A 21,862-nucleotide genomic window follows, 5' to 3' on the forward strand; every position below is an offset into this window, starting at 1 on the left:
GAAATTTAAACAACAAGCCCTGTGATCAAAATAATTCATAAAGGGAAGGATTTTATGAAGTCATTTCACGAGCACACAATGCCTTTTTTTTTTGCTTTGTTTTTTAAGTAAATCCGTCAGTACACATGCCAAGGCAACACATCTGAATACAATATCAGTAGACACACCCTGAATCCCTGTGCCTGTGCTCTCCCAAGTTACAGCAAAAGCTGAAAGTTGGGCTTTTTGCCTGAATTTTAACAATTATCAATTTATTTCTTCTCATTTGGGTGCGTTAGTTAAAACCTCTTTCTTCCCTTCGCTCTTTCTCCTCCTTTACGAGCACTACTTTTTCTCCTCCCTCCACAAAAAAAAAAAAAAAAAAAAATCTGAAAAATGGATTTTTCTCCAACTGACGGTAAGTGTGGCTCTTTAAAAAAAAAACACCTAAAGAGATCTAACTTATAATGAATCCCTCTGGCATAAGGAAGCCTGTTCTAATCTCTCTTTATAGGGCTTGAGTGATAGTTTTGCTCAACGAGTATTGACAGGGCCGTCCTGTTTCTCAGGCTTTCATTTTCCCTGAGTTGGAAAAAGGATACAGTGCATTTTCACATTCTCCAAGTCTGCAGTTGTTTTTATATAAGAAGCAATTTGCTTGGGTCACATCAGGTCAAATGGGAAGCCTGCCCAGCTCTTGGTTTTAAAGGAAAAACATACAGAAAGACACAAAAACACAGCAGTTTCCTTCATTAAATTCCACTCTACCTGCCATGGGCTTGCAGCCACAATGGAATTTCCCACCCTGGCTGACCATAGCTAAACTTCTCTTTTTTTTTTCCTTTTCAATAAAAAGTCTTATTAGTTTTCTTTCAAGTGAACTTTGAGGTAAGGGTTATTAAAGTCAAAGCATTTGTCCATTTTAATAAATAAATAAATTAATAAAGGGCTTTACAGGACTGGGGCCAAATGCCGAAGTCTTTACTGAAGCCCAGATTCTGATCTTTGTTACAATGCTGTAAGTCAAAAGCAACTCTTCTAAAGCTGTTGGAGTTGTGCCTGGGTAAAAGATCAGGATACTGCCTCAGTTTTTAACTCATTTCTCACTCAGGGAAAACCTCAGCTGACTTCAGTACGAGTTTGCCTGAGTTAAGACTGCCTGTGAAGCACAGCGTGAAGCCTGTCTCTGCAATGTGTTAGGCATTCTGCTGAGCTCTTCCAAACTCACAGTGGCTTCAACACTTAAAAGGAATGGCACCCAAATAACTGCCTTTCTTATTACTTAGTAATTGTAAAAGTTACCAGAACTAGGAAAACTTACTCCCAAGGAAAAGGAAAGCAGCCATAATCCCTTCCCAGCCTCCCAAACAATCACTGAAACCTGAGGTGAAATTCTACCCTGAACTGCAAGAAGAAGATGCTGAGGAAGTGACTCAGTGTGAACACTTTTAAGAACAATAGATCACGAAGATGCTTCACTGATTTCAATATAGCCCTTAGGAGAACCATAGCTGCTTTGCTTTGCTTTGATTATGATTTCATTGTACACACAGGCCACGGGGGGGGGGAAAAAGAGAGAGGGGGAAAAAAAAAAGGATACATCCTAAACCAGAGGTGAGACTGTTTCTTTTAAGATGCTAAAAAGGTGTCTAATTCAAATTCGAATCCATTTAACTATCACAGCATTTGTACCTGGTCTCTCTCTGCTGAGCACCCAGTTCTTCCCACTGCTTTGCTACTGCTTTGCACTTAACTGCAAATGCTGAAATTAATTTTGCAGAACAGTTTCTATTCAGACTGTTTGCCCATAACTTTCTGCAAAGCTCTCCTTTTGGGCTGAAAGACTGGGCTCAAATGATACAAAGTATAAGGCAGATTGGGGACAGGTGGAACGAAGAAGGGGAGGATCTGATCAGCCTTAACAGGCCACCACAAGTGGGTGGCCCCCTCCCTTTCTTTCTCACAATTTTCTTCACTTTGAAAAGCCATTCAGCTTTTTTTTTTCTTTTTCCTTACAATAAATAAAAAAAAAAAAGGAAGATGAAGAAAAAAAGAACAGTTGGCTCAGTGCCCCTGTATCCTCTGTTTTCCAGACACTCATGTGTGAAACAATGGCAGTTTTGCCTGAATCAGGGCTAAGGATTGCTGAACTTGGCCTTCGAATGATTTTTTGGACTTACTATCGTGACTTTCATCCAGAGATCACAAAGGGCTTTGCACTATTTATCACACCGGGCAGACCTTTGAAGCAGTTTGAGGCATATGAGAGCAGAGGAACTTCTTCCCTTGCAGTCTCCTTCCCCTGGCAGCCTAAGAAACAAATGAGTTTTTAAAAATTTCATATACCCTCTTCAGTTTCAAACGCTGGTTAGTAAGATACTGCAAAGTTCTCTGTTTTGTTTTCCTACAGTCATATGGTTCTTTTCTCTTTCTTTTCTCCCTGCTCTCTCTGGTTTTTCTAGTTGATTCATCTATTATCCCTCTTTATGTAATTAAATTTCTCTACTCAGTGTGTCATTATGCTCAGGCTGTATTGTGCTCTGTCACCTCCAATTCCTTTCCTTCAGAAACTCCACATCCCAATTCCTCTTTAAAGTTGCTTGCTGAAGCATTTGTCCTTTCAGCATTCCCCATACGTTTATAAACTGGAGATTAGTTCACTTTATCTGACTTCCAAAGCCATTTGCTGCTTGAGACCATTTCATGAGCTTGTCTATTCATGTGGATAAACAAACAAACAAAAAAATCAACTATAATATGAATAAGGAAGAAGAAACAGCAGTTGCATGGAACAAACACCAGTCGGGGTGAAATTAGTAACAGTCACAGTTTTCACCAATGTTGCCCCGCCTGAACTATTTTACTTTGACAGATCTTTATACGACAGGATTTCACAAGTTAAAAGGATGATATACTTTTTTAGTAGAACCAAATGATGTACCATAACGTTTAGCTCGTGATTCCAGCGTTTCTATACTGAAGAGTCCTTAAACCCACAAACTTCTGACTAGATGATTAATCTGAATACTCTGCAGTTCCCCAGAGCAGTCCATTATTTCCCACAAAGCCTTCAAAACTTTCTACTAAATTCAGGATTTTGAAGCAATGTCTGGCTAACAGATGTGTTTTCTCCAAAACTTTTAGTTATACCTCAAAACAACAGTCCTTTCAACAATTTAAATTCAAGTCAATGGCAAAACTCCTACTGACTTAAGAAGATGTGCTCAACTCTTGAAATAGGGAACTGGACCTGAGTGTCAGACACCTTGTATGTAACATAAGAATAAATACAGAAATCCCAATCTCCAGATGTATTCCTCAAACTGTTTTCATTATTTGCAGTTTAAAAACATGGCAGAAGGGGAAAAAAAAAAAAAAAAAGTGTTCAAATGGTTAACACAAGAAATGATGCCTGAAGTTAAAGGTAGCCTAATAAGCTACCACAAGCAGCAAGTTTTGAGCAGCTTTGAGCACCCTGGTCTAGTGGAAGGTGTCCCTGTCCATGACAGGGCAGTTGGAAATAGATGATCTTTAAGGACTGTTTCAACCCAAACCATTCTATATGCTTCTGTGGTAAGATGTGACAATTATGGCAGCCTCCTCAGCACATTTCCACTCCTCTGAAACAGTCTCACCCAATTTGCAAGACATCACACACCCCATTTCTCTGCTTTAATCCCCTTGGACCTGCATTTCTTCTCACAGAGATGCTGAAACCTTCCTGGCTTCACGGTCTACACTCACAATCTGCAAGACTCAGAGGAAAACTGGATCATCTCTGTGCAACCACAAGTGGTATAAAGCAGATAGAAGTGAGAAGCAGAATATTTTGCTTATCTGGTGCAGACCTCTACATAGTAAGTGGCTCATCACAGAGCTACTGGAGAAAGAATGTAGACACCAGGTGTACCACTGAAGTCTTAAAGAAACACTAGCCAGCAGAGCTTCAAGTCTGGACAGGGAAACCTAGCAGCCTTAAACACTACAACTGACTAAATAAATGTCTTATAATTTTATAAATGACAGCAGGAATGACTGCAATTATGCTTATTAGCAGATAAAAATGTCTCTAAAGGATTGGACTGGGGGGGGCTTATACAGCAAAACAGGAAACAGGCTCATTGAACACATCTGTGGTGCATGGTTAATCTAAGCCGAAGCCTTGTGAACGTTCATTTTCCATGCCAAGCATGATCAGTACAAGACATGATTTTAGTCTATCAGTTCTAGGGGTTATAGCTTGAACCACTATAGAAAATTAGCTTAAAATTATAATCATGTTAAGATATTACATGTATTTTCTTAAAGATCTGCTTAGCAATTTCATATTTTGACTGCTTCAACAATATTCCCAGAATCAAGCCTTTCAAATTGACTACTTAATTATTTGTGTTGCTTAGGATTTTTCTGAAGGCAGAGTAGAAAAAAAAGTTTCAAAGATGTTACAAGTTCTCTATAGCCTGCTTGTGCTGCATGCAGTTTGATTGAAATTACAGCCCTCAAGAGTGGTAAGCATAGGAAAGAGGAAGTCAGAGATATTAATCAATTGTAACTCAGTGATTTGGATATTTAGGATAAACCCATGGACCCAGAAAGAACACATTTATTTCCATGTATCTGGGATTTCAGATTTTTTACTTGCTTAAATTGTAGGTAATTTAATAACTAAAGTACCTAATTGGTAAAATAACTGGCAGAGGTAAAAAATCACTAACAATAAGTTAACCACCAACAAACCCAATATTTACCCTTTTAATTCTCTTAGATCAAGAGCAACTAACCTTCCTGCCTTTAAGATCAGGTAGGCACCGTACCTAATCTCTACACGGCTGAAAGCCACAAGACACATTCCACAGACAAAGAAAGATATGAGTTACGGGACCTCCAAAAGCAATTCACAAGTTGGAGATCACAAACTCTCTCAAGGATCCTGCTGTTTTACTGCACAACTGGGCTGAGCTGAGCTTGCAGCTGGGACGCCGAGTGAGTTGCTAATATTGGCCTCCCTGGTCCTCACAGTGAGGGACGGAAATGATTCAGCGGTGCCCTGTGCCAGCTCGGCCCTGCTGTGCATCATACATCATCCCTCCTCAGCCCTGCGCTGAACTTAAAGTGCTCACACGCCCCAGTACAGCTAAAGACTAAAATTTTGTACTATCACAGTTAGGAGACCCGTAGATTAAAGGTCTGTGGGTCTACACTGCTTGCTGTGCTGAAGGGTAGATAAACCTGGACCAGTTCTTGGCAAGTAGAAATAAGCCTCACAGGGGTCTTTAACAGCGGAACTCAGTTAGCTGCCTAATATGAATATTTGAAGATTTTTATAAAAACCCCCAAAATTTCACTGGAGGGCTGACTTTGTAAGGTAGGTGAGGATACCCGGAATTCTAATTTAAATTTTATCGATCACCACAACTGAAATACTTGGATTTTTGTTCACATTTCAAAACCTGCGAACATCATATTTTCACTAATGTAACATTATTATCATTATTTCCCCAAAATGTGCAATTCCTGCATCAAAAAGAACTAGCTGGGTACTATGTTTGAGATGCTAGAGCTGTATGAATTCTCGAGAAATATTCAGCATTCACTTGCTCAGAATGGCAAGTTTCAGTGAGATTTTCCTTGCTTTAATCGGTTTGAGCTAGCTCTTTGGCATTGTCTTATAAATAATAGAAGCTACACACTGCACTTTTATAACATCATTCATCTAAGGATCTCATAACTTAATTAAGAGGGACACTGTCAGGTTAAAAATCATATATTTTTCATTAAGTAATTTCCTTATCTATGTTACTAATAACATTTTAGGCTATTAAGCTGAAACAAATTCTTAAAATCTAATTTAACATCTACTACTATCATGTATATATTATATATATACACACAGCTGGTTTACTCTCTGGGATATTAAAACAGATGTCCTGGCTTTACTTTTGTTTCAAGTTGGTTTCATTTACAGATTTTCATGTGTGAACAATGTTCTTCCTTGGGAGTGGAATAAACACTCCACAAGAACATTTAAATGCAAACAAAAAGCTGTATTAACATCTAAGAAAATAAAACATATGTTTTTGCTAATATAAGACTTGCAAGGATTCAACAATAAAACTTTAATTTTGGAGAAAACTGCCTAACATTGTGTGGTGGTTATTTCGACTTTTTCTAAAGGGAAGGTGACAAGTACTACTTCTGTGTTGCTTAATTACAGGAGACCACAAATCTGTTTGCTGTGAGGGAATACATCGTTAATAATTTCATTCCGCTACATTTGAGCCTTTTCAGATATCCAGAAATGTGCTGTTATTTCACTGAGGCTTTAAAGTAGAGGTTTGCTTTTGATGGGAGAAGCTAGCTGTGGGGAAAGTTAGAATAATGAAGTTTCTACCTGTCAGAGTTTAGCTAAACTAAGTTGTTAAAGTCTACGTGGCACTTCCATAACAGGCGGACAGCACCTAAACCACTGCGGGGTCTCTTGGAATCTATATAAATAAAGTGTAACATCAAAAACTACAGTACATGTTTTTCCAGTCTTCACTTAATGCAGGGAAAAACTAAGACACATGATCAAAGTCACACAGTCAGTTGATAATAAAACCAAATTAAAACCCATAGCCTGCACCACTCACTCCTCACTAAACTACTTAGTTTCTTCCTGACATTTCAATGTATTTTTATGAAGAACAAAAAAAAAAGCTATTTTTCGCTTGTAGTCTTACTAGCTAATACAGCAAGCAAGATGGGTTTTTGACTTCCAGTAGGCCATTTTGGTTTGAAAAAGAGTCCTCCTCTTTTCTCCCTTCCCGAGGTTCAGTGATCAGCAAAGCAAGTGTACACTTGCAGATCCAGAGCTCCTGACACATGAGCAAAAAGGAATTTTACATTTCATTTTGCTTTTTAATGGTCCATTGCTCAGACATCAGTCCCAGGAGACATTCTGCCAACTACTAAACTTTTTAAGCAGGTGGGGGCTGAAATGGGAAGCAGGTCACAGAGTCAACAGCAGCGAGTCTGCTCTGTCTATGTTTTTAAAAGAAAACTGCAAGAAGACAGAAAATAATAAATACAAATAATAAAACATACAGCCAAAAGGCCTCTCAAGAGCTGGTGAGGAGCCACGGAGGTGTTCTAAAGCCAAGAATGGTGGTACAACCTGATATTCAAAACTAAACGCAAAATTTGTGCACAAGAATTCCTTAGACGACAAACACTAGGGATCTTCAGCATTAAATGAGAGTGCCTTCCAACTCAGCTGCAAATACTACATGCTCAAGGTTAATCCATTTTGCAGTACAGAGACAGGATGAAAGTAGGCCAAGGACCACCCCTTCTACTATGGGAAGAATTAAAGAAACATATTATTCTTCTGCCTGGAAATGTGTTTTATACAGTAAACGCGTGAGCTTTCATAAGTACTTTTTTGCTGTCTGATTGCAGTAGTGGGACTTCAATGTATATTTGTTTGCTCATAGTCAAACCTCTGATAAAACTCATTATTTCACATTAGCATCATCTTATGTCAGAGTCATGCACCTAAATGAGAGCCAGAGTTTCCAAAAAGAGCAGGAAAATGTATCCAGGATGCCACAAAATATGGATCCCTAAAACAGGATAAAATTTTTTGGCAGACTTTTCATGTTGCACCTGGATTCAGGATCCAGGACATAACAGCTGAGAACTCATGGCATGGGTCTGAATGGTGGCAGTCCTGTGTCATCTGCCAACCAGGAAGTTCCTTCATGGGCTTGGTTAAATCTTTCAAATCATTGTTTTCTTAATTAGTAATGCATGGGACTTGAGTGACAGTGCTTTAGTACTATTAAGTCCAATTATCATTACGTACATCTCACCCAAGCTAGCCAATGACAACTAGAGATAGAATAAAGCTTTTAAAAAATGTATTTGTGTCTTTATGTTGGTGTCTTAAAAGTATGAGGTCTGATTACTCTGGTATTAATGTGTATAATTGTCTCATTAATCAGCACAGACCTTTCTCAACTGTATGTATGCTTCAGCAGTGAATAAATTGTAACCGTGATGGTATTTTTCAAGTAAGACAATTTTTAAATGTCACACACACATACATGTCAGGAGATATCTGCCTTCCTCCCTGACTCTTCCTAAGACCGGAATGCTGAATTTAAAAGGTAGCTTGCCTAATATAGCAAAATCAATCCTAAGAGTCAAACACAGCTATCACCCTTCATGCCCACTTTGCCTGCTTTAAGGCTATGTTAATGCCCAGAAAGCAAATTTAATCCTGTATTTCTATGCCTAGAGGGGTTTCTCTCAAAATTTAAAAACAAATCTCTTCTCTTTTAGATCCTTCATGGATCTAAAAATACTGCTGAAGCCAAAGTGAAAAAGAAAAACACAACACATTAAGACTTTATACAACTTAAAGTTCATATTTACTGTAATAATTAAGGAAAAACATCACAGCAAAACAGTTGTACCTATGTACAAAGGAATTTAAGATTGACTGTGGGGTCTGATATCCTTTTCTCATGGATAGGCTGAGCACACAGGGAAGATGTTCACACTGTAGTATTCTTAAATTACTAAAACAATTAGCCAGAGCAACCACGAGCCAATGGCCTCAACCCTCTCCTCATAAAGGCTAAAAAATTCAAGTTGACCATTGTCCCAAAATAATCCTGTTAGGCCACCACATGGTGATACTTGTTACATGTGTCCAGTTCAAAGGTGTTGCAAAACACATGTAGAGAACTTGTTTTTTCAGAGTTGAGCATTAACAACAAAACCACTTGTTTTTTCAGTGCTGATTACAAAGGAAACCAAATGAGTTTCTGTGTTCCAGTAGCTGAAAGCAAATATGATTGTATTCCACATCTTTCTCTCCTTTGCCCATTATTTCTTGGGCTCACACGTGCACTAATTCTCCCCCTCAAACACGCACTGTCTCATTTGCTTTCTCCCTTGCTCTTGCATTCCTCCAACCTCTCTGTCCATAACCAGCTATCCACCCATGGTTTTACAAGGTGTTCATATTTTCTATTCTCTCTTTAGCCATTGCATGAGCCTGCAGCAGGGCTTTCTCCCCCCAGAGTCACCTTCTTGTCAGGTTGTGTGGAGCCCAGTAAGGCAGTAGCTGCTGCAGAAATTCCCTGCTGTGAATGGGACACTCTAGGGTTCATGCAAAGCCCTAAAATGCAGTCTTTTGGTCTGTGTTTGACTGAGATCCTCATCAGACAATACAGCCACTAATTATAACTTTGCCTTGTCCCTCACCTCTCCCTGAACCAGTTTCCTCACTTCCCTATGAGAAGAGCTAGAGGCAGTGAAGTACATCCTTTGGGTATGTAAGGAAAGCCTCCTTCATTAAATGCTATGAAGTGCTTTGATATCCTCAGAAGCGTGGTGTTATTTAAGTGCTAATCACTCTAGTCTTCAGTATGTCCAAAACTATTTCACTTGTTACCAAAAAGCTCCGTTGTCACACATTACATTGCAGTTGCGCTGAAAAATAATTAACAGCCTACATTTTGGGGTCCATTATTTGAGCTGTCTGCCTGATTGGGGAATTATCCAGAATTCCCAAGTTTTCAACAGAGAAATTAGAAAACATTAAAGAGGTAGGCCAGGGAACAGCTCTATGAAACAACTCATACAAAGAACAATAAAAGACACCATTCCTTCCAAACACTAAGACAAGGCAGTAGGTAAAAGTCAAGGCAATCTGATGTAACAAGCAATCTATATGATAATTTAAGAAGGTTATCTTTCAGATGGAGTCACAAAGATTATCAAACTCAAGTGTTCGGTAAACCATCCTTAAATAGCTAGAAATCCTACAAGTTATGTAGAACAGCAAATAGTGCTCAAAACAGAGGGAATAACATATGCCTATACCATTTTCAATTTCAAACAACATACAAAACGAGATGTGTACAAGAGAAACAATCTCTAGCCCTTGGAGCACTAGCAAATGAGGAATTCATTGTCTCCTCTTGATTGTTCAGAACCTCTTCAACTGTTTGCCTTTCTGGATGCAATCAACTTCATCACCTTGAAGTCTAGCTAATACACTGTTATACTTTTAAGTCAGAGTGTCAATATCCTTGGATGACCCCAATGAAACCAGGTGTGGCTAAAACTAAATCCAAACGGACCTCAGAACTTCAGCGCCCACCAGAGTATGACCTGCATCACTTCCTTATCCTCCAGAACTCCCAGATTCAGTTACAGATTACAAAGAGCAACCCCATTAGACCACCATCCCCCACCAAAAAAATCCCAAACACCAACACAAGAAACCCAAACCACAAAAAACCCTAAAGTACCAGTGATACAGAAAATCCAACAAATAAATAAACCAACCACTAAACTCTCAAACGATATATAAGTAAGCTGAAAATTTGCTCAAAATCAAATCTTTAACTGGAAGTAGAGGAGAAAATGTCTTAGAAGGCAGTACAGATATATTAAGAACCTGAACCCCAAGATCAAACTCAGCTTCTGAGGAGCTGCAGTCTGGGAACAGGCCTTTTGGAAAGACTCTTTGCTTACAATCCAAACTGGGGTTTTTTTGTGATTTTTTTTTCATCTTACAGTCTCAAAGCTGTAGAAAGTCATTTTTCTTTTCTTTCCAGCTCCAGCTCCTGACTTCTAACACTGCCAGCCAGGCCAGCACCCAATGCACTCTGCCCCCATCCACTGTGGAATTTCTCACCCTTGGCACCACATGCCCAGCTGTGCTCATGGAAGTGGAAAATCTGACAGCATTGTCAAAGACACAGCTTGAGATAATTGTTCCTCATAGTTCCTCTGTCAGTGAATATTCTCGTATTCTTCTCACAGGAAAGTTACTGTACCTCTTATATTCTTTCGCTTGCAGCCACAGAATTCCTCTTTGCCATTAAAGCAGCAGTTAAGTATGTTATAATGTGACAAAAGGTTTAAAAAACTTGTGCAGATTAAAGCTAAAAACTCCATAACTGTATCTGCTTTAATAACTTCTTTGTGCAGCATAAACATGGGAAGAAAAGGAGAAGGAAACCAAAATGTACCTATGTTTATGTAACACAGATGGATGTCCCTCATGCGTGTAAAATCCTTATTTTACAAATACAATATATAGATTACACTTGTCTAAATGCAAGAAAGAAAAAGATCACTATTATACTACAAACACTTTGGTGTAAATTTTAAACAAAACAGAGAAAGAAAAGCTGTGCAGCAGCTCACAGTCAGGCAGATATCTGGAGCCCACACAACAGATCCCAGTATGAGGAACCATTTTCATCACAGATTCACAATTTCCACCTTCAGATCAATCAATCCTTGGCATCTATTTAACTTCTTTGGAAGGCTACTGTTACCATCGTGCCTGAGCTCCTCTCCACCCCTAGTGCCTTCATGTCACTGCCCGTGGGAGGCAGAGCATGCTGCTTCCCCAGGATCCTCTGGGAGAGTGGTGGCAAAGTAGGAGACAGCCCAGGGCTTAAGTGTTTCAGGCTGGTACGCTGTTTGGTTTTCCTCTTAAGTGCATGTTACAAGTTCTGGCCATTTTTTTTTTCTTTTTCTTTTTTTTTTTAGGGATGCAGAACTGAAAGAAAGATGGCAACAAATCTCCTGCTCACTGCAGTGGGGCAAGGGCTGCGCTTTCTAACGTCCTCCACTGTTTTTCTCCACTTTTCTTGGTCCCCCTTTTCCCAACCAGTGTTGTAGTACCTGATTATTTGCAAGTAATCCCTTTTCTTTTTTTTTTTTAGAATGGTAGCCAATTCTTAAACTGTCAAAACCAAAGTCATGACTGGAGGGACCTTCTCTCCACTGCGTCCTTTTGTTCCTTTTACTACAGGTAAAGGTGTCATTGTTATTTCAAGGGGAAAGGGGAATAAACAACATTCCTACTCTATCCAGAGAACTTGAATGACAGTTTCTCTGAGCAATTTTCCACCCTCATATCTGTGCACACTGCTGTAAAGGCAAGCCTTGCTCTGATCTCAACAAGTTTAGGTGAAAGCTTATGTTAATACAGCAAATTAAGCTGCGCAGTTTCACACCATCTCTGTCTGGTTTCAGGCCAGGCCTGATTTCCCATCAGAAACAGAGATGACTTGAAACCAAAATAATTCAGCCAGAGCCACTTGAGTATTACACTGATATCTCGAAGTAGATTTGGTGATCCAGAAAACATAGCTGATACCCAGGTGTGGGAAGCAATGCTGTAGGTAATATATTAAGTGATACTCTTTCTTTTGATTACATAGAAAAATATCCATAGTCTCTATCTCTTCTAGTAATCCCAACAAGGCTCCCCTCCATTTTTTTCTACAGAGAAGCAGGTGTAACCTACGTATCCCTTTGTCTCTTCCAAAAATTAGTCATGATGTGAAGTGATTAAGAGATACCTTAACAACTAATAGAGCTCTTAAAATGGAGGTGCACAAAAATCTTAGGCATTTAATGAAATTTAGGCCAAAAATATAAAACATGCATAAATAATAAGTGTATTTAGTGCAATGGATGCCTTTTCCTATATATTTTGTATGTTACGAATTGAAAGAAATAAAAAAACATGAAGTAGATACAAATACATGCACACACAGAGAGAAAATTATGTGGCCCTTTCTAGCATGAAAAGGAAATTATTAAAAGTTGGATAAACAACAACGGAGGATATGACAGGGGCAGCTGGAGAACCACACTGGGGGACAGAACTTCTAAGTGAATCCACACAAAAAATGTCTCCCCTGACAATCCGTTGTTCTTCAAAGAGAATAATGATTCTAGAGATGAGTTTGCATTTGTCTTCGGATGTCACAATAAATGCTAAGAAAGCAGCTGAATGAGAGTTATTATTTCCTCTGAGCAACGAAGGATTTGGGTAGACTGTCAGAACACCAGCACCCGCAATCTGAGGGCAGATACAAAGTAACAGCAAGCTTAGCAGGAAGCTCAGAATCTGTCCAGGGCCCTGGGAAAGGAAGATGAAAGAGGCCATGGGGCAAACTGGAGATCTAAGAAAGGTAGATCTAAGAACCACAACTGCAAGGCAGCTGTTAAATCATGAGGGAAACAGCAACGTTGTTTGGGAAAGCGATCGCAGGAGGCATAATGTTTTCCAAGACCAACAGAACATCAATGCTTGCGAATTGGCGGAGAATGTGCTCCACAGAGGTCTATGCTACTTTGTTGGAATAACTCAGACAGTTTGGGGGTACTGGGGCTGCATTGAAGTCCTTACCCTATTCACATACGCGCTACTCTGAGCACAGCAGAAGGACTTGTAAGCCCTCAGTGCTCAAGAGTATCACAGCTATATTATGGGCTATCTAATCCTCCCTCTCTAATTGAGCATGCTGGGCAGAACATAAATCCAGCCCTACCTCTCAGTAACAAGATGCTTTTCCAACTGGCCTGATGGAGTACTTGGCCTGATGATGACTCTCACAGTCACATGTGCAATCTACCTTCTGGCTCCCTGTTGGTTTGGACTCATTGCCTATATACTCTAATACCCAAGATTGCAAGAGATAGAAGAGAGATTCCCGTTTGACTGTATAAGACAATATGTTACAGACAATAAGTAAGTCATCTCCTTGTCACCTGCTATTTGCAGAAACCGGCCCTTTCCACTGCACAGTCTTGCCTGCAGTGCTCCTATATCAAAGAAGACAACTGTAAGTGACATAAAATAATCTTTAAAGACACCATATGGCAGCTGGAAAAACATCACAAATTGACCTAACAAAGTAGGGTGCAACCTCCCACTTGGTCAGGTTGCTTTGGAGCGTCAGTGTCACAATGCTAAGGAACTTAGGACTATTTGGTATCTTCCATGGCACATACGAATATCTTTGTTTTATCTGAACTAAGTCTAAAATGGACTATGGTTTGTGTTATGAAAGCACAAAAATATTTTTTAAATCCACAGCCCTGCCCTCCACCCCCATACCATTCTATCAAAACATATGCAGGAAAATGTTTACAAGTTTTAATCTTCCAGCTAGGCTTAGTTTCCTGTATATATTTCAAATGCAACATCTAAAGGACACACACATACAAAAAGCTAAAATGCAGGTGGGGTCTGCACAGAGTTGAGCTCCAAATTTTAGATGTGAACCATGTTATCTTTTTATACCTTGTCTTTGGTCTCTTAGTTTTCCCCATTACAATTGGCTTATGAGACAAAGATCAGACTAAAGCTGAATGAGGGGGAATCACACTGGGGTGCTTCTTTTTCTGTATGTGAAGGTGCTCACAACTAAGGGGAACTCAGAGCTACAGTTTAATTTGGCATTTTCAAAGCTGAGATTTATTCATTTCAAAGACTAAGTCCGCAAATTTCAAAATATCTAGCACACATCAAAACCAAGAAAACAGAGCAGTCACCAGAAGTGAGTCAAGTGCCTAAACTGTGACAAAGAAATAGCTGACATGGTATATTGGGTTTACATGGCAAAGCTTTGGTAGTAAGATGTCTAGAGGGGTAGCTTCTGTGAGAAGCCGGCAGAAGCCTTCTCTCTGTCCAACAGGCTCAAGGCCAGGTTGCTCCAAGATGATCCCCCTGCAGCCCATGGAGGACACCACACCCATGCAAGTCAATGCCTGAAGGACACTATGTCTCCATGGGAAGTCCAGGCTAGAGTAGACTCCTGGCAGGAGCTGTGGCCCCATGGACAGAGAAGCCCATTCTGGGGCAGTTTTGCTGGCGGGACTTGTGACAGTGTGGGAGACCCACACTAGAGCAGTCTTTCCTGAAGGACTGCACCCCATGGAAGGGACCCATGCTGGAGCAGTTAGTGAAGAACTGTAGCTCTTGGGAAGGATTCACATTGGAGAAGTTCATGGAGGGCTGTTTTCCTGTGGGAGGAACCCCATGCTGGAGCAGGGGAAGAGTGTGAGGAGTCCTCCCCTCCTGAGGAAGAAGGAGTGGCAGAGACACTCTGTGATGAACTAACTGCAGCCCGTATTGCCCCTGAACCACTAGAGGGAGGATTTAGAGAAAATCAGGAGTGAAGTGAAACTCAAGAAGAAAGGAGGGGTTAGGGGAAGGTGCTTTTAAGATTTGGTTTATTTCTCATTATCCTACTTTGATTTGATCGGCAATAAATTACAATAATTTTCCCCAAGTCAAGTCTGTTTTGCCCATGACGATAATTGGTGAGTGTCTCTGTCCTTATCTCGACTCATGAGCCTTTTGTAACATTTTCTCTCCCCTGTCCAGCTGAGGAGTGTCAGAGTGCCTCTGATGGGACCCTAGAGACGAGTCAGGGTCAGCCCATCACACATGGAACTGAGATTTTCCCCATTTCACTCTGACAGTGCTGTGATAAACCATTTCACTTCAACCTCAGTTTAATTTAGGAAAAAACTACTGAAAACTCGTGCTCAGAATGAGCACATATTAATCTTTTGTTCTGAGTAATAAGGTGCAAAGAAATGAAGTCCTGGCAGGATACTAATTTCTGATGTTGTCAATTAAAAAACTTCTCCTGGTGTTTTGAATGGAAAAATCTCCCAGAAAGTGTTTTTATCGAAGCACCCAGTTCCAAGTCCTGGATTATTAGGTTAAGCTCCGTCAGCAGAGAGACCAATATAAATGCTTTTCATACCATCTGCCTTGATGTTTTGACAAAAAAATAAAGAAGAAGACAAAATATGTAAGTCCAAAATACTCTGATTTTAACCTGTTTCCCTTTAATATGAAGCTCGGAAATTCAGGTCCTAAAAATAATATAATGAAAAACACGTGATTACTTTTTTCTTTTTATCTTTCCTCAAAACCTTACAGAACATCCAAAATCACCCAGTGTTCCCAGGACCTGATTTCTTTTATATTTTAAAATCAGAAAAGCAGCTTTAAGTAAGTATAAGCACTAGCAAATAATTTTCTTCACTTCCTTTTGCTATTCTGAAAAGAGCTCGTTACAGTGCGTTATTTTACCTGGTGTTTATTATGAGGCTCTACACAATTACCAAGGTTTTGATTTCCCTGTTTAAAAACAAATTAGGGTGGTGTGCAGGGCCTTGCAATATTAGGCGGCAACTCCAACAGCTAATGATGGAGGACAGTGCCTCAGTGAAGGTGTTAGCAATCCATCTGGCCAATTAAAGTGTAACTTAGGCAGAGCCCAATACTATTTCTCATTTATGGTGGCTGTGACATCAGGAGTTGAGAAGCAGTGAGATTTGGTGTGAAACAATAAAGTGATCCCATACAGAGAAAAAACAGGGAAGAGCTACTATAATCCCACAGCAGAGAAGAAAGGGAAAACACTAACAGCCAGAGATGTACCTTGACTTATCAACAAGAAAAAAGGCTGGACTTTAAAGAAAACAAAACAGCTCAGACATGAAAAAGGTACTGATAAAGTCTGTCTTCCTACAGGTTTGCAATCAGAGCCTGTGAGTGCTACACAATACGAGTACAGTTGTCATTGGTCTCCTCTCCCACAACAAAGATAACATTCTTGGTGAGCAAAAGACAGCATGTGCTGTGACTCTGCTGGAGCAAAGCCTGTGCTGGCCAGCCAACTGTCCTCTGTTGAAAATGCTTAGCTGATAAGTTCTGCTTGTCTTTCCCTCAGCAGGGGCACTAATTTGAGTTTTTCTCCTCTCCTTAGATACCCATTCTGTAGAAGACGAATCATCTTTTCAGTTCTTTCAGACTTGGCTGAAAGAGATCGGCACACTCAGCAGCTACGTATGGGTGTGACAGATGGGCACAGGGACAGGCAGTCCCATAAACTTAGATGAGATAACTTGGCAACAAGTACTCCAGAAATCTGAGGTGTTTAAAATCTGGAAGTGGATCCAAACTTCAGCTTTAGCCATGCCCAAGGTAGAGAGAGACCAAGGCCTTGTTCTGTTTTCTGCCTTCCCATTTGTGAGGTCTAACCCTGCACTGTTTTCTCTTGTGGGTTATTTCTCATGATTGCAGAAGCAGGTCAGCAGGATTTCCCATTGCTTAATGTGGACCTGGATACCACACAGGACTACATGTATTTCATTTCTTATCACACACTATTTTAAAACTTTTTTCCTTTTTTTTTTCTTTTCTTTCTTGTCTTGCAGCTTCAAAAGCACCTAATTCTAACTCAGAAGTCAATAACAGCAATTCTTCCTGTCCTTTCCCACCTGAGAGACTTCTTCTGACCCCCCATTTAGGAGCTTAGCATATCCCTTTCTTCCTATAGCCAGTCTCCCACACCAGTTCCTACTCATTTCTCTCATCTTCCAACCATGACAGAAGAAGGAGTTAAAAAAAATCTCATGCTGCTTTCTGGCCAGTACCTTGTTAAGTATGTCACCCCTCCCCACGCACGCAGGAGTTGCACTCTCTCTCTCTCTGGATGGTTCCACATATCTGTTCTCTGAAGTTACAGAGATGGGAATGATTTTCCTCAACATGAAATGCTGTATAAAGAGTGTGGGTGGGAAATATGCAGTGTAATGGAACTGAAACCCCATAAGGGAAATCAACGCAGGCAGCTGCTGATACACTATTTACTTGGATAAATCATCCATTTTTCTCTCGGGCCAGATGACTTGAGGTATCACCTACCCAGGATGGCAAGTGCAAAATATAAATAATAAATAAAACTAACTGAGGAAGAATTCTCACTGTAATGGGTTTTGTGGAGAACTAAGTTTCAGTTAAACTTAATCCTTGCTGTCTTCTGTGTCTCCAGCAGCAGAAACATCTGGTCGGTTTTAGACTCCCCTTGGATTCCCAACTTCAAAGGGAGTTATAAAGAATAACAAATACATGTACTGGCACTGAAAAAAAAAATTAGAGCAGCAGGAGAGAATGGTAAAATTGTCCTTATTTGACTGCTAGTGACAGGCGCCACAGGCAGAACTGTGAGAAAAAATCTTAATGGCTCAGGCAAATAAGCTTTTTTTTTTTTTTTTTTAATGACTGGTTCTCTCTACTAATGACGCAGAAAATCTATGGGATCTGCCCCATAATGGCAAGAAGCACATGTGCCAAGGAATATGCACGCAAGGGTATGCAGAAAATAGATTTCAAATCAGATATGTACTAAATAATAGGCAGGAAAACAGGAACTAAGTTTTGTTCCCAGCCTTTTCACTGATAGTGCCCTGTGTATACTGAGGGCTAAATAATGCAGGTCTAAGTTTTGGCTCTTTAAAGTCAGTAGGATGTTGTAAAGTATGGTTAAACACAATGACTGTCATATGTGCTTTTCAAATCTTATTTCAAAAGCTCCAGATACAGGGGTAGGTAAGCAAACACAGTAACAGATGTCTGCAGCTCTCTCTCTTTCCTTTACTCTCTGGTGGCTACAAAGTGAATGCTATGCTCCTTTTATGAATGCAGCACTACCAGCAACAACTTCTGACATGCTTCTGCCCTTGTGTGCAGTAAACAGAAACATCTAGCTTCATTCTGATCTTCTGAATCAGTGCACACGTGAAATAATCACACCCCATTCCCCACTTCAACTATGCGGCATCAGGAACTCCTTTTTCCATTTTTTTGTTCCTTACACTTTACCATTTCTGTCATAGGATTAATAAAATAAATGTAATGTGAAAGATGTGTGAGAATTCAGAAACCTGTGCAAAGCCTCCTATCTGCCAAACACTAACTCGTGTTGTACGAAGATTAAGTCTTATAAGAACACTAAAGTTACCCTCTTTCATCAAAACTACAGACTCCTAAAACCCTAGCATCATGTAATGCAAGTATACAAGATGGATGCCAGAGAGGAAAATTACAGAATAGGCTTTTGCAAATAGTATTAAAACCACAGCCATCCTTCTTTCACCTCCCCTTACAGAGAGTCCATAGAATATAAGTTTTGAAAGCAGTCATCAAATAAATTCCAACGATTCCTGAATCTTACAGAGTGATCAATTTGTGTATATTTGATGGACAAGAAAAGCTATATTTGGCACATAAATTATTTGTTGGAAATAATTAATTCAGTTCTGTTGCTGGAGCTGCAACCATGACTTTTTTAATGACCTTATTTTACCTTGCTATGTTATGAGGTAAGCAGCTTCCCATTGTTTCATCTTTAAAGGTATTTCAGGATTTCTTAAATGCTCCACATAATAGCAAAATCATATCAAGATTTTCCCATAAATACAGCAATCTAATATTTATATCATAACTTTAAATAGTAAAAATCCTAAGTGCTTGTACAATGTAATGATCAAAGGACTTCTGCAATAGGTTCCATACTGAAGGACCCTATTCCCAATTTTATTTCTCACTGAGAATTAAAAAAACTGTAAGTGGAGATGCTTTACAAACTGTTATAGAAATAGGAATTAAAGAATATACTGTGAAACTTATCATGCCTGAGACAGAAATCAGCAACTTCTGAAGCCCACTTCATATCTCTATTAAACAGTGGAAAAGGGAGTAAAAAATTACCCTGAATGTCAGAGAGGCGGGATGAGCCAATTCTATGTATGGTGTACTGCTAATGGCTTTGAGGGATAAACTAATTTCTTTTGCCCAGGAACTACCACTCAAAGCAATGGTATGTGCAATAGGGCATCTAAAGACAGCAGACTGTCAAGACCAAGCTAACACCTTTGGAAGACCTACCATCCATGACATACTGAAGCCAAGTTAACTTTTGGGAAAGCCTCTGACTTCTTGACCTGAAGACCTTTGATTCTTGAAATGGAGCCTGCCTTCTCAGTAGGGTTTTATTCCCTGTGTTGCCAAATTCCTCCTGTTAGGAACCCTTTTGGATTAATGTTTACAATCTTGATTTGCTTTCAAAATGGCCCATTTACTTCTAGAGACAGTAAGAGAAGCTAAGAAAAAGACCAGGACACCTCAGGGTTCCCCAAACTCATACTCCAAGAGGGGACTTGACTCTAACACTTAATACAAAGTTAAAATCAAATCTTTTCTGACTTCTGTATTTGCAGTCAGGCTTTATTGCCAGTGTTGATTTGGGGCTGCAGGCAGCACAGGCTGTAATAGCTTGAACAAGAACCATGGGTTCTGAGTGCATCCAACAGTTTAAATGGAGAATTTCCAGTATGAACTTGATCTCCAGCCTGCTAAAGCCAAAGAGGGAACTTAGACAAGGCTCAATACATGTTCCAAGGGAACTTCATCTGTTTTCTACAAGAAATACTATATAAAGCAAACACAGTTCATTCAAAAACCATACAGTCATACCTCCTTGTCCATACCCCTGAATCTCCACTCCTATACCCTGCAGAAATGACCTTGACTTTCTGAAGACAGACTGGAAAGTGAACATCAAGTTCAGTGAAGGCCTAGTGAGACGTGTCAGTATTCCCTTATTACAAATAGTGAGGGAAAGGAAAGGTACTGAATGAGGAGAGGCAGAATAGCTTTCTTTTTACATTTATGATACATTTTTAATGATACAAATCTTTCCAGTTTAAATTGTATTTCTGAGTTTGACGTGGTATTTATTAAAAGCAATAGCAGAACAGAAGGGACATACATCAAACCTGCGACATCAGCTAACAAACACTTCAGTTACACCCCAAAATTTCTCCAAACACCTTTCCAAATGTTTCTTTACATCCTGTTTATAGCTCATTACATTCTCCTGTGACCAGAGCTGGTAGACCAGATCCTGCATGGTCTAATAGTTTCTCAAGTAGCTTTCCTGTCCTCTTACATATCTGTAGGCATTCAGGCACAATGCAGTAATTGAATATAACCATTATAAAGGCATTTCAATTCCTGGCCAACCCTCAGCATGCACATATACATTTGCAAAGCATTAATGGCATGGTAAGCTAAAAACAACCATCCCAATAATACTAAGCCAGCTAGGCAAGATCTACAGATGCTTTCTGTTTGCTTGGGATATTTTACTGCTTATATTATTATCTTTTTGATGTGCACTGCTCCACTAGCATGCAGGAAATATTGTGAGCGTGTCCAAAACATAAACTATTCTATTTATTTATTTATTTAGCTCTGAGGTGGGAGAGATTTTATTGTTACACTTTTTTAAGGCCTAAATACATCAGCACCTAAGATCTTCATGTCCAAGACCAGTGCAAAAGTATTATTCAGATTAAATCAGTCTTAAGACTAAATTCAATTTATACTGATATAGCAGGTTACATGCTTAGTCACGTAAAAAAATTCTGATGCATACAGGAGAGAGCTGTTGGACAAAGCATATCTTCCTGCCTTTCATGTCACAGATCTGTTTACTGAGAACTACTGAACCAACAACACCATTGTCCAAATATATATTTATTTAAAAGTAGCTTTTCTGTATCACAAAATATCCCTTTCCTGGTTTGAACAACAGAACTAAAAGGTTAAGTGGTCTAATGAATGGAAAAAAATTTTCAGCTTGTATTATTTTGTCATCTACTGTTTACCTCTGATGGGAATGAACACTCCAAAGTTTGCAGAGCTGAATTCTCCCTGAATGGGTGATCAGACTGATCTAGCTCTAACTCACAAAACTTGCAGTGCTGATATTCTCAAGGACTATGACAATGTTGTATCTATCCAAACTCAAGGGTAACAGATCTAAATAACCAAAGTATCAATGAGTGGGTAAAGTGTCTCAGTCCTTGTTCAAAAAGTAAGGATCACTGTTGAAAGAAGGTCAGAGGCTTTACATTTTCCAGCAATAGAGCAATTCTTAACTACGTTCTTTGCTTTTAATCTTCACCCTTGCCCTCCTTGTCCAAAATACCCCCCTTACGTTCATGTTTTTCCTTTGTAGGGTGAAACAGATTTAGGCCACTCCTGAAGAATTTAAACTTAGCCAAAACCATAAGCTAAAGTAAAATGCCTTCAAGGCATAAACCACATTGTGGCACTTGACAAGACTGCTGCCAGAAGAATTTTTCTGTTTAAGTATACAGATTCTACATGAGAAAGAAAAAGAGATGATGTGTTAGGGGTGTT

At 39.5% G+C, this 21,862-nt stretch overlaps 1 protein-coding gene across 13 annotated transcripts in view; it reads right to left on the minus strand.

Moving 5' to 3' along the window:
• Positions 1-21,862, minus strand: part of ZBTB20 (zinc finger and BTB domain containing 20) — a 502,030-nt gene that overhangs the window by 229,840 nt on the left and 250,328 nt on the right. Inside the window, exon 1 of one of the 13 annotated variants that reach the window (XM_027878840.1) lies at positions 2,160-3,324. The exons of the other annotated variants lie outside the window; for them this stretch is intronic. The gene's annotated coding sequence lies outside the window, so the exon portion shown is untranslated. Of the gene's footprint in view, positions 1-2,159; positions 3,325-21,862 lie in introns of those variants that run through there. 13 annotated transcript variants of the gene reach the window in all.

The sequence above is a fragment of the Empidonax traillii genome, unplaced genomic scaffold (genome assembly GCF_003031625.1).
Source record: "Empidonax traillii isolate 1590-97213 ecotype Southwest subspecies unplaced genomic scaffold, ASM303162v1 scaffold46:size3806547, whole genome shotgun sequence".
In the NCBI taxonomy this organism is placed as follows: Eukaryota; Metazoa; Chordata; class Aves; order Passeriformes; family Tyrannidae; genus Empidonax; species Empidonax traillii.